Raw genomic sequence first — 14,176 nt, forward strand, 5'->3', positions numbered from 1 at the left:
GGAATACCTATTTCATGGAGTGGAATACAAACTTCGAGGTCAACGCGTTCAACAGCTGTTCGGGAATATCGACTTTCTGGACATAAGTGTATGCAGCCGCCAAAAGTCGCACAATCTATACCATCTATCTCCATAATGAGTACAATGTTCGGTATGTAAAACTAAAGGTATCTATTACAACATAGTAGATCACGCACGGAACATTGTAAGGCAATCAACTGGTCAAAGTACACTCCAGATATCCTTACATCACTTTATACACACGATTAAAAAAATAAATCGAATATTTCTTCACAAATAGGGTTTTTGTGTCCTTTCCCTCATTTGTTAATATTTAGGTTCACGGAGGCCTGGGGAATGGGTAGGAAGAAATTGATATGACGAACATCCCCGTTCGTCATATCAATTTACAATGAGATACAATGATTTGCTATTAGTCTCTCCCCACGGGGCTTTTCAGCACTAATTTTACAATACTTTTGTGGGGGACTTTAGCCAGACTGCTTGTTACGCAGTTTACAATTAATTTTCATGGAAGTGAAAGATGCCCCCGTCCAGCTTAGGTTAGACCACAACACCGGGGACTACGTCCCCTACTCTTATCGAACAGTGAGTGGGTTCTTTAACGTCCCATACTATTTAATTTCCAACAAGGGTTATGAGACGGGACCTCCGGTTTACAGTCCTTATCCGAGAAGACTTGAAAGTCTAACCGTTTGCAGATGTAATTACAAAGGCAGCACATTCTCCTCAGTTATTTTAAGACCCTGAGTGTTGGTCCGACCGGAGTCGAACTCACGACCTCCCGCATGACAGCCCGATGCTCAACCAACTGAGCCACCGGTGCGCGGTGGCGCTCAGTTTTATGTTTTTCCCGTGTCATTTCCCTGCTAAGTATTGTCTTTGTGCTTAGAGTCTTCTGCGCGAATCTTTGGTAGGTTTCAGGGAGCAGTAGAAATGTGCAGATTCAGGTAGATTCTATCCGGTGGACACACCACAAGCACGCTAAGGAAGCGAAGCCGATGAAACGCGAACGGTGTTGTATTGGATCTTTAAACAAAATATTCCCTTTTGGAGCTCAATAATGGAAAGTCGATTCCATAAACAATACCAGCGATAAAAAATGAATATATGGAATCTTAAAAGTAACGAATGACGGACTTCGCCAACAATTGAATCTTTCGCCGTCGGATATCAAAGTGAGTTGTATTTCTAATATTTTACTATTGTGTTGTGTACAACACTGAAACCAAATGGCAAATTCTCCGGTGACTTTTTCTGGTTTGATATGGGGTTTAACAAACTCCGAGAAGGAATCGAAAACAGCCGGATCTCTGTTGTCTGGCTATTTATAATTTAATTTATTCGTACTCATCTCTGTACAGTCTTCAGGTTAAAAAAAAAATTGAAAATTTCACTATTTCTTAACTTGTTAGTCAAGAATTATTTGAAAGAAGGCTTGTTGTCCACTTTTTTGCTTTCTCATTCAAGGAAAAGGTTCTTCAAAAAAGGGTTTGCTCCTGAACTCCGGTGAGAAATTTATTTAGTTGCGTATCATGGGTTTTCCACACAGAGTGTTGCTTGTTTGCATACACGGAATGAAATAGGAAGGTGTGTTTTTTCCTCTAATCGCAAATATGTTGTTTGTTTCAATAAACGTTTTGGCTGGAAAAGGTTTTTGTGAGATTTTTCGGCCTTTGTGGATTCATTTTGTTGTGTAAATATTAACTAATTTTGCATACGTGGGTTCAAATTTGATATGGGAGAAGTTTTCATAACGATGACAGGAATTCTTGGGTAAAATGAAGTTCATCTGGGAAGGCAACATTATTTCTTTAAGCTTATTTAAAGAAATGGCAAATATGTTGCTTGTTTCAATAAAAGTTTTCGCTAGAAAGGATTTTGTGAGATTTTCTGCCTTCGTGGATTCATCTTGTTGTGTAAATATTAACTAATTTCCATACGTAGGTTGAAATTTGATACGCGAGCAGTTTTCATAAAGATGACAGCAATTTTCTGGCAAATGATTAATGGGTAGGCATAGTTTTAAACGTCAGAAAAATATTTGTTTTGTCATTCTCTTGTAAAATGAAGTTTATTTGAGAAGCCCTCAATATTTCTTTGAGTGGTTCCTGGTTAACCCAATTTATTAAATATTGCTACGAATTACTATTGCGAAGATTGTTTAAAGTACTCATTAACACTAAGATTTTTCAACAATTTGATCTAACCCAAAATCATTCAGATAGTAAAAAACTTCATATCTCTTATCCATTTCCTTCGCGTTTATGTTTGTGAGCATTATGATTTGCGATAACTCAGGTTCATGTGTTCGCAAGTTTGTTTTTGCATCTCATAGCTGTTTAGATTTCAATTCAACAAACTCTGTATTGATTGGCCACCCAACCTCATTGTGTAAATAGTTCACCTTGAAGTCAAAATAGATACGTTTCGTTTCTGAGGAAACGAAACAAAAAATAAGTAGTGTTTCGTTTCCGGACTGAGCAGCCCCAGGGATGATTAGAATGTCAGTTACATTAGGGGACAGTTTAGCTGTTGCTCCTGTAATGTAATGCACTAGTCAGTGGAAAGCCCCGCACCCCCATACCCGGGGAATAGCGGGGCATTAGACCAGGCCTGCCTTCTAAATGAAGCAAATTCCCCGCTATGCGGGGCAATTTCGTACGTCAAAACCACGCTTTCTTCCCCAGCACCCGGGACAATACAGTGCTTCCAAAACTATAAAGCCCAATGTTGACCAAAATTAATATACTTCAAGAATTTTTACCTCAAATTAAACTTTGACAAACATGAAAATCAACAATGCAGTCCATTTCTCATAAAGCCCAAATAAATCTACCTTGAGTTACAGATTTGGCGTTCCAAACTTTACAATCTCTCCAAAAACAGTAATATTAATCACTGGGTTTATCACAGCCCTGAAAATGGCAATAAAAAATACCAGTTTCCTTGGTGTCAAAACCATTAAAATAACAACGAAATAAGTCCAAACATGCATTTGACGAGCAACTTAATCTGACAATATTCCAGTTATTTCCCTTCTATGCATAAGCGTACCCAATCTAAAGTACACTCAACCGACTACAACGGTTCACTATTACAACAATTCCCAAAGAGCTATACAAATTTCACTAAGGAAATGGCTTATTGTCAAAATTTTATGGCCTCATAATCCAGCTACACTTTGCAAATAACCAAGAGGTTACCGAGGACCCCTACATTGAGCGTTTTCAAACATGAACAGAATGGATTTTAACTTGACTGAGCTGGCATTTTGAGACCGTATGCTCCTCCAGTGATCTTTGCGTGCCTATTCAAGTTGGTCCCCGCTCGCCGATACTTGCGCCTAATGCTGTCGAAAACCCCGCATACCGTGGCAAAAGTGACAGTCCAAAACCGCTGAAATCCCCCGTTTATGCCCCGAATTCCCCGGGTATGGGGGTGCGGGGCTTTCCACTGACTAGTGCATAACTCATTCTAATTCCGCACTTCCTTCCGTTTCTTTTCGTTGTGGCAAAAACTGCGCTACCTTTCCTTACATTTTCCATGGACTAACCAACTACACATTTCTCTACTGCGAAACACGCTCCATTAATTCCCAGATAACTTGCGAGACTAAAAACCTTATCTTCGTGATTTTATGTAACAGATATCATCTCAAGTACATAGGAGAAACTAGACGAAGTTTAAAAGACCGTTTTCATGAACACCGCCGCACTTTATATAACACTAACACCAGATCCAAAACATTAAAATAATAATAATAATAATAATAATAAAAAACATGAATATCTAAGTTCTTTTTCTTCACGTTATCAAGAGGACATATTAGTGGATAGAGTCTGTATAAATAAGATCTCGAGGCTAATATACTTTCTATATGAAGTGTCTAATTAAAGCATCCACTATTAATTAACATTTTTCATGATGAAAAAAATTATAGTAAGCTTACTTGGGAAAATGTTTGAATTCAAAACAAAGCGGAAAACAGCTTAGACTCGTTTCTATGCGAGGCCTTTTTCGGTAAAAAGGCAAAATCAGGCTTCAATCGGCGTCAAAATTGTTGAGACACTCTTATCCTCTAGAGTCGATTTCAAGCTCGGCGGCGCAAATGGCCCCCTCCCCCGTACCCCCGTGACAATGTTGTGTTTTTCTGTTTTCTACGAGCCTTGTCGACAGCGGTACAACATTGATTAGGGTGGGGGAGGGAGGGGTATCCCGGAAACGTACTTTCTGGACAAGTTTTCTTTGCAAACAATGAATGTGTCGTTGCCAGTGTGCTCTGTTAGCAACTGTCTCAACTAATTTTGTCGCCGATTGTCTGTTTCAGAAAACTTCCTTTATACCCTTTATACGGGCACCTATAGTCCAGTCTGTCCGTCAATATGACCACATGAGTGAAAGACTTTTTACAGGTCTAAAAAATTGCGGATAGTTTATTGTTCTCGTTTTCGAGTGTGAAAAATGCGTTGTCCTGTGCGAAGCGAAGATTGTGACGTAAGTGCAAAGGACCTGTTCACTCTTGCCTTCTTTAATACGCTATTTGTGAGTAGCGTTAAAGTATGGATTTGTTAAAGGGTTATGCTTCTAACTCCAATTCATCAGAAGAAGCCGATTTTGTTGGTCGAAGTGGTGTCGCAGATGAACGCGAAACAGACATGGTGCCTGTTACAGCCGGGGAACACATTTACTTTCCACGCTCAAATTGCTATGTCGGTGCAAAAAGACTTTCCACCTTGTCGCAGATGCTTTGCAGAGCTGGTTTTGGTGGGAAATGAATGTTTTTGGGAGTAAAGAAACAATATTTTCTCATTTACCACGAGTAACCACGAGTAACCACGAGTAACCACAAGATTATTATAAAAAGATAATGTAATTATTCTACTTTTTAATTATGGTTACTCGTGGTTACTCGTGGCCACTCCTCCGCGGAGTTCCTAAAATCAGGGTACAGCACTGTTTGCTGCTTTTTTTTTGTCCCAGGAGTTATAAACTGTCTTTGCTATTTATATTTCCCTCTTTTTTATGGGTCATATCCCTTGTAACAAGTTGAAATGGAATTATGTATGGTGAATTTCAAAAGGGAATGCTAAACGTCACGCAATATTCCGAAAGTATCACTTTATTTCAAGGTATGTCAAATCCAAAACACTGCACAAATCGTCTTGAAATTGTCCTTATTTAGTACGATGTCCTTTCTCTCAATAATAAGCGTTTGTGGCGTGAACTTAACTTCGCTGCGCGTTCGACATCCACATTTTGGCCGTTGTAATTGACGTTCTCGGTAGTGATTACTTGCGTTAAAATTTCTCTTTTTTTAGAATGCGGTACATCGAAGCCCGTGAGATATCGCTTCCCCTGACAATATCATGCACTTTCCGCCCTTCGCAAATAGATGGCAAGCGTATACATGCCCTCATGGCAAGCGTATACATGCCCTTATCTCGTTAGAAATGTTCTGTGTGAAAACCATGTTCGACACTGAAATGTCTGCAATCATACCAGTGACTGCTACATCACCGTAATAAAGAAAAAGGTGATTTAATATATGTTCTGATTCCTATATGACATGAAAACGCATAAACGCTACTGAAATGTGTATATTTCACATATTAATGCAAAAAAACGCTTATCAGAAGTCGTCATTACACTTCATACAAAGTTTTTTCATACAGACAGTGTTTACCAAGGTAAACACTGTTTCCATGTTCAGGGCGTAATTTTCATCTAAAAAGCCATGTTAACCAATTTTTCCTCGAGTTTGCCGACAGAAGTTCAAATAGCTGGCTTACTAGAAAATTTTCCTCCTCTACTAGGCTTTTATTTTGACTTTCTTATTTTCGGAATTTCTCCTTGGAAAATCCACTTTCAGCGCCTTCAATACCACCCAACTCAGTGCCCTCTGTTTCCGCCAGGCAACCCAGTTTACGCTCACGGAGCGTCTAGTTTTGTCATGTAATACGACGATCATTCTATTTTTGTTTTCAAGCTGCGCTATATTATTTCACTTCCTATTATTTTTCTCTCTGAACATAACATTGTGCTTTCTTTCTTAATGATTTGTTTGTTGCATTAAGGACTAAGTTTAAGTTACGTTTCTATATTTAGATAGCCGACTGCACTCTAGTTTTGTTGTGTTACTTTTGTGTTCGACGTGTCTTTAATCGTTGTTAATTTGGCTTCTTACTTTCCTTCGCTTTTATGATTATTGAGGAAGCCATTACTCTTTTTATCATATCATTTCCTTTCTTGTAATTTGTTTTGTTAGGAAAAGGCTAATAAAGTTGTTGTTGTTGTTGGTTAACATGTTGTTAATCCACCCTTTTCACCACAATGTCTAGTACTCTGTCATGACACTCCTTGAAGTGACAATTGTCAATGAGTGTAGATCTTGCCTCCTTGGCCGCTTGCCTAAATTCTAAATAATCTAAGCGTCCTTTTCTTGATCTTATTATTTTCTTCGCATATTCTAAATTTTCTCTCAGGCCGAGCTTTGAGACAAGCTGTTGATAGTTTCCCCCTCTAATGTCAGTGATATCAGCCTATATAGTTGACTGCAATCACGCAAGAGTGACCTTTAGAACTGAGAATACGTCAAATAATTTTCATTTCAATTTTTGACACTCAATCTCAGATGTATCCAGGCGATGTTTTTCACCTAAAAATGGTCAAAAATCAACGGAATCCACATCAATTATTTGTCGCGGTCACTAAATGTACAATCCATCGTGTTTTCCTACGTTTCAGCTTCTCAAATTGTGACCTTTTCCAATTCATCCGATTGCAGAAATGTGATGCCACCAGTTTAATCAATTACACAAATAGCATTGAAATTGTCGATCTACAGTTTAGAATGTTGTACAGTTGCTCCCTTTTTTTCTCACTCACTCCGTTCTCCCCCCCCCCCCCCCCCTCCTATGCAATTTGAATTTGAGCTTTGATCGGAAACAAAAATACTTTGGACTCTTCTCTGCTTTTCATGGGATTAAATGAGATGTGATAGAGCATGAACACGCTGGCATATAGACTGAAGGGTAAAGATACCAATAAAACAATGGCACGGAACAGGTTGTTGGTGACAATGATAAATTCGACTTGATTGTAACATTTGGCATTTGTGATCAAATTGTGCTGTTTTGGGTGCCGTGTCAATAGCGACATCTATAAAGGAACCATGGAATAAGTTGTACCTTATTAATTTGTGGAGTTGGAATCTTGCCGAATGGCATCTGGGTCCTTTTCACAAAGCTTCAAAAACAACGATTTCCATCAGCCTCACGTTCTGGAGGTTGTAATCTCTTCGTACAAGCTCAGTCATGTAGCCGCTAAAATCCTCCATTATATGATTGTTGTGGGAGACGATGAATCAACATTTTGTAAGGGGAGAGAAACTATACGGGTCAAAGATGGCTTCATTTCATTTGACGCCTTTTCACTAATTCTCATTCAATTAAACTTCAAACTATCCCGAGTCGAACAATTCTGGTGTTCTTCAAGGTTTTATCGTACTCTTGACAGTAAAATGTCTCCTTGATTTAGCTCAGTAATGATCATCTTCGTCAAATTCAATGCCTTCTCGATGAAGTTAAACCTCAGAATTTATTGTAAACCGCACCAACACTCATTCCAGCCATTGTAATGTCTGATGAGTACTCGACAATTGTATACTACACTTGGCCGATTGTCATTTGAATGCTTTTTGTACGAAGCAGTTTGTTATATGTCCGCTCCATAAAGCGGCAATCAAAGATGATTTCCACGAAACCTTACCATGCCAGCAGAGGCCCTTCGATCTTTCTAGATGAGTCAGTCTAGGAAGAAAGAACAGGGGCACCCAACAGAACGTTTAGTTAAGGCCTCTGCTTGCAAGGTAATTTAAACAACAAAGTCTGACGTGAAATAGCTAGAGGTTTTAGGAAGACCATCTGTAATAGTTGTAGCGTGGCCTTTATGCTTAAAAGTGAATACAGAAATGGCAAACAAAGCACCTACCGAAGTCTGTAGAAGCAAAGACCACTGAGGGACAACGCAGTCAGAATGGCTTACGGGCGACTTGCGCATTGATTTTTTAGGTACGTGCTGTTCATGGGATTGAGTTAAAAGTAGCTTTTCTTGTCACGAAATACAATGGAACTGATATATGGTTCAATAAGTGACCTGTAAAAAATCAAGAAGCTTCTCGCTTTTTAGAAAGGGTTTAGGTTTTATCAGTATTCTTAAATTTGAGATCACTTTGTACATCATTCTTTTAATTGCAGGTGGGCATCGCTCGTCTGGTTCTTATTGACACCCAAATATTCAGTGAAATTCACTCACTTGCCATCAGTATTGGACAAGGAGAGTTGTAGGTTACCTTCACTGAAAGCGGCGATTCTTGTCTAGACCCGATTAACATAATCTGTCTTTAACAAATTAAAGGGACTGTGTCACGATAAAGCGCATGTGTGAGCTTGATTGACAACCACACAATTTTCAACCAATAGAAATCTTCACACGACACTCGCGAGATGAGATATTTATCGTTGGATGTATCTTGGAAATAAAATGGCGAAGCACACGCAGTGTTTCCGCAGAGCCCTTCGAGCCCTTAGGAGAAAAACGTAAGGAAACTCGATGAAATTGTCTCGGGCTAAAAAGGTGAACCATTTGTGAAATTTCCAGGCCTTTCTTTCAATGGAATTCTTCACTTGTCATACTGTAGCCTCGAGTGTTCTGCAGTTGAACGTCAGGGATGACCGGGGAAAACTGTACGAAAAATATCTATCTTACACAGAGACTTGCATATGTGGAACAGCGACGAAACCATGCAGAAACAAGGTGGGCGATAATATATGTTTATCACTCTTTTTTCACAGCGATTGCGGTTTCCGGCAGGCCGAACAGACAAGCTGAGTTGTTTATCAAGGCCTGTTAACCGGTTGTATTCGAGTTCACTGCGATTTTCTCAATTAGAAAGTGCTAGTAAAAAACAGCTGTCGCAAATGTGCCCCAGGAAAATCAAGAACATTTGATGAGCGAGGAAGAAAAAAATCAGAAGAAATGAAACATTCAGAATGTACAATCAGTGATGAATACACGCCATATTAGAAAATCACCATGCATTCAAATATATTTTGGTTGCTTTACTTGCAGTAACTTGTTCTGCCAAATCACCTGTATAATGTCAATTTCACCGTTCAGCTGATGAGCATATCACGTTTCAAGATTTCTCCAAAAAAAAAAAAAACCTTCCTAGCCAGTTGTGACTAGTCAAAAATTTATGGAAGTCTTTGTGGGGACTTCCATGTATGTACATCATCACATCATAAAATCAATAATCTTTGAGGACAGGACTTCTTTCACGGAATTGCAATGTACCACATTAATAAAGTCTCTTTCCCTAGGAGTTGATAAATATGGCATGGAAACTGGCCATAAAGGCACTACAGAAGGGAGTGGGAAGCATGGATTATACTGATTGCCTTCTTATGGAACAAGATGAAATGCCTCTGACCATGAAGATGCCAGCACCCGACCTGCAGACGTACCATAGTCAAGTGGACAACCTACATTTGTATAGATCTATTTCATGCCTGCCAAATAAAATGTTCTTCTGTTTTAGCTAACAAGCCTTTCTAGTCTTGCTATGACAAGCAACTTTTAAAAGAATATTAAAAATGAAGGAAGTAGGTGTAATTAACATAAATACAAAAAACTGTAAAGGTGGTCGCCATTCATGAAACTGGTCTATTGACCAAAAGCCAGTTCCCTAATTGGGCAAATAAGGTAACTGCCGTACTACAGGTGTATGAGCCAGCACATCAAAAACAAAGGATGTGGGGATGCAACTGTATTTCACAAACAAGGCACTTTTGAAAACTCTGTTTGAAAACAATATTTATACATACTAGATACACAAGGTGACTGCCCTTGGAAGAAGGAAGAGGAAAGTTGTTCCCTCTGCTGTGTGCATGTACTTTGTACTAGAAGACACTACCCCCTAAGCAACAGGTGTTAAGATGGATTTCTGAACTGTCTAAATGTTGGGAAGTAATAGCAGGCACAAAACCACAGTGAGAGTGTGTGGTTTTTCATTAAAGGGAACCTCCACTCCCAAATAAAAATATCAGGAAATCTCAGGATCCCCTCTTTTAATAATTATTTTCAGCATACCATCACCCCCAATAACTGACTTGTTTTAGTTGCCTTGTTGTGAAACTTTGGTTTAGGATAAAAACTATTTTTAAAGGCAATTTAGATTACATTTATTTGTGACACCATTTCTTCTGGTTTAGACTGACTTAAACTTTTGCAAGAATGGAAATTGTCTTAGAATAATAATTAATGCTTTCACATCTCCAAATAATTTGATGCAGACATGTATATGAACAATAACTAAATTTGATTTTGCTTGTCTGTCATCTGTATTCACATGTAACTCTCAACACCACTTTTTACAATAACTGTCAATTTCCCAATATCATAGCACTGTATTGGAATTTCCATTTTTTGTATTTACACTGTTTTTTTTTACTGTACATGTAGTTTAAATTATTTCAGTTTTCAAAAGATATGCACTAAAATTGCCATGTACAAAACCACATAATAAGAAATCACACTAGGAGACTAAATTCTAAAGTTATACAATATATTACCATGAGACAAAACTCCAACAACGATTTCAAAGCTACAATGTGTAATGTATGTTCAGCCCTTATCTTGGGTTAAAAACTGTCAAGTCATACACTGTATATCTTGTCCTGGTTTCAATGCTGGCTTAGTGCTACATGTCACAATGACCCCACAAAACTTGGAGAGAAAAACAGTTAATATAATTATTACTTCAAGTTACTACCCAAACTGAAGCAAAAAGGCAAGGCTTATTAGCTTGACTTGAGCCATTCCATTCACACCAGACTGTTAGTAATTTCATCACTGCAACACATTATTGTGAGGGCATTTATGTTTTTCCTGGTTTTACAGTAGCTGAAAGTTTTGCATTTAAATCTCTATGAGCTGCTTATTTGTGAAAATCTGTTTCTGCATCTTGCCAGGAGCTCATGAGCTGGAAGAGGTTCACTTTCAACAATTGTTAGAGTAATGATTCTGGGATCATCAGGTTCCAGACAGACTTCACGAGTGATTAAATAGTCGTCGTCATCAATGCAGACTTTAAAATTTTGTCCATCAGCATCCAAATATATCCACAATCTTTGGAAACCTTTAATATCCTCACGTCCCAAGATTTTGTTCTCTGGTTGCATTTTCTTGCAATGATGGTGTCAGCATGATCCTCAGTGGTGGAAAATGAAAAGTCATCATGATACCAGTAATTCCAATCAAGGATAGTCAACTTTTTCCTTGCTCTGTAAACTTGTTCCCTAGAAAAAAGGTTATGGGCCAGTAAATATGAAAAGACAGGAAAATTATTAATAATTACTATCAACAGTAATCACTAGTTTAATGCAATATTCCATTAGTGTTACATTCAGCAGATGAACCTAGGCCAGGACAGTGATTGACTGCCCAGGGTCTGTGATTGTTCATTTGAGGTGACCCTCTATGCAATAATTCCTTTTGTAAGCCAAACAGTTCTGCCAGTTGGTACCAATAGCAAACATTGACTAAACAACAAGCCATGAGTTACTGAACTACTAGTGCCAACCTGCAGTGTCCTTTAAAGTTTTCAACAATGAACATACCCATACTTCATGACAACATATCTCTTCATTTACAGTATAATAACTATCATCATACTGCTGTGCTCATCATTGTTGATAATGATGTATAAAACTTGCATGAAGGGAATTCTCATTGACATGTGTAAATCAGAGACATACTGTTTGCACATTCCAAAGGATCAGTATGCCAAAAGTGATCCGTGCTAACACAAATAGTTTTACCAGGTGGTTTCTGTTTGACTAAAATGAACACAACTTACTGTTTATTTATTATTATTTAATTATTATTATTATTATTATTTGTAAAATGTATCAACTGCTTGATAGAGTATTAGTTGCATAGTGTATTTCAAAATACTTGATCAAAAATGTTACCTGTACTCTGTGCAGAAAGATAGCTCAATGAATGGCAAATGAATGTACCGGTAAATTGGCTTTCAAATGATGCGAAATAAACTGAGCAGATCGATCTATCATGCTTGACCCTATTCTAATCAGAAAAAAAATAGAGCAAAAAAAAAGTTCAGCCCTTCTTTTTTACCAAACAAAAATTCTCATCTACCGTGGGCTTCAACAGCTAAATCGAGACGCTTCCTGCCACGTTTCAAAGCTGAAGCCAATAATTTGCTCCTTGTGCGTCCCTACACTGAAAGCCATAATTCCATGATATGGCAACTGAACTGACGGATAAAAAACTCGAATAGCAAAATAAAACGCACACTAAGCTGACGACAAAGGATCATAGTGCTAAAGGGAAACCAATAATCAGTGTAAATACTATAACCCCATTCTTCGTCTCACCTGTGAAGGCCGTGTCAGTGGAATCCACGCACATACACTTTATTTTCTTCCAGCTTTCATGGACATCTTTCGCTATATAAAGCTTTCGATGTGCCTTCTCCCATCTGCTATTACTTGTTTTCTTGTTTGTTTGGATGCAAGGCGACTACGAGGTGTAAGAACCTTTCGACCCGAGCCCCTTCGCCTGATACGGCTTTCGTGGACATGAATTATATCTACGGATCCCAAAAACTAACACAATATGGTATCAAAGTCCTTCGTATATTACCAGACTGAAGTTTAGAAATGTTATTACAACATGGGCACGTCTCACTGTGTCGATTAAACAGGATTTCTGTCATTGATACTGGCTTTGAAAAAAGAACCGTCGGTTCAAAAATCAAACAGCCGCACATATAAGAGCCAGGCGGCAATTTCTTTAAGATCCTCATTCATATGGCTGAGGTTTCACTAGCCCTTGACACCGGCGTCCCAACAGCTGTTATCACCAGTGTAACACTAGATCAATTTGTGTTAGTTTACACTTGACGTAGCTGACACCAGTTGTTAATGCAACCAAACTTGGGTCCGCTGAATGATTGCTCGGTCTTAAATAGATCACATTGCACCACCTGAAAAGCCCCTATGGGGAGCGTGCAATTAAGTATGCATGTAGGTATGTTATAAAGATGCTTTGATTTTGATGCGTTGCGTTGGCAACAAACTCTGACAATGATCCTAGGAAATTTGAAACAGCTGGATACCGTTGTAACACCGTTGTTACCCCTCAGCTTTGTCTTGCACAACTGGTAGATTGCAACTCGCGAATGTTAGACCATGTTAGGCTCGTGTCGTCCGCAAACATTCGCGCTACTCCGTAATCCAAGCAATTGGGCAAACTAGAATGGAGTGACTCTTGGGGTACCCCACAGGTGATCATATAGAGAGGACTCCTTTAACACAACACACTTTGTACACCTACATACATACACACATACTTTATTGAGCCTCCCCAAAGGGGCTTTTCAGGAATAATAATAATTATAAAATAATATTTTACATAGTTATTTAAATTATTTACAAGATTAAAATAACTAATCATCACTATCAATTACATAACTATTTATCACAATATCAATTACTTCCTAAAAAATCCCTTAGCAGTTTGTTACTTAAACGCTTCTTAAAGATTATTTCGTTGCTACAAAGTTTTAAATTCGATTCCAAGGAGTTCCAGATGCTAACAGTTCGGTAATAAATAGTTCTCTGTCCAGAGGCAGTTTTAAAAAGAGGGATATTTAAAGATTGGGAACTCCTGGTTGTATATCTATTTACATCAGAACGTTTGGTGAAAATAGTGCTCAGGTATTCAGGGGCACGATAATTCATACACTGATTTAAAAGCCAAAATGGTATTTCGATAGTAAAGCTGACTCGATACTGGAAGCCACTTAAGGCGTTTTAGTTCAGGCGTAACATGATCATATTTCCGAATTCCACTTACTATTCTACACGCAAAGTTTTGTACCGATTGTAGTTTGTCGATATTTAACTTCGAGCAGTTGGCCCACACGTTCGAACAATAAAACAATTTGATAAAAACTAAGGCATTAATAACTATCAAAAGGGTCTTTCTGTCGAATGCATGTTTGACGCGGTTAATCTGCCCGAGAGAAGACATGCATGACGAAACGGTCTTAATAATGTCATTGTTG

General features: G+C 38.4%; 1 protein-coding gene and 1 long non-coding RNA gene across 2 annotated transcripts in view; both read right to left on the reverse strand.

The window, feature by feature from the left end:
- LOC137970712 (uncharacterized) overlaps positions 1-8,046 on the reverse strand; it is a 28,521-nt gene extending 20,475 nt beyond the window's left edge. The window contains exons 1-2 of the mRNA XM_068817244.1: positions 8,014-8,046; positions 7,792-7,832 (exon numbers count right to left, since the gene is read on the reverse strand). The gene's annotated coding sequence lies outside the window, so the exon portion shown is untranslated. The remainder of the gene's footprint in view (positions 1-7,791; positions 7,833-8,013) is intronic.
- A 1,791-nt stretch (positions 8,047-9,837) lies between these two features.
- LOC137969712 (uncharacterized) lies at positions 9,838-13,120 on the reverse strand. The gene is made up of 2 exons (XR_011116718.1): positions 12,057-13,120; positions 9,838-11,381 (listed from the first exon to the last, which is right to left on the reverse strand). It is a non-coding gene; the product is annotated as an uncharacterized lncRNA (long non-coding RNA).
- Between the last annotated feature and the right edge of the window lie 1,056 nt (positions 13,121-14,176).

This window comes from Montipora foliosa, chromosome 9 (assembly GCF_036669935.1).
Source record: "Montipora foliosa isolate CH-2021 chromosome 9, ASM3666993v2, whole genome shotgun sequence".
NCBI classification, from domain to species: Eukaryota; Metazoa; Cnidaria; class Anthozoa; order Scleractinia; family Acroporidae; genus Montipora; species Montipora foliosa.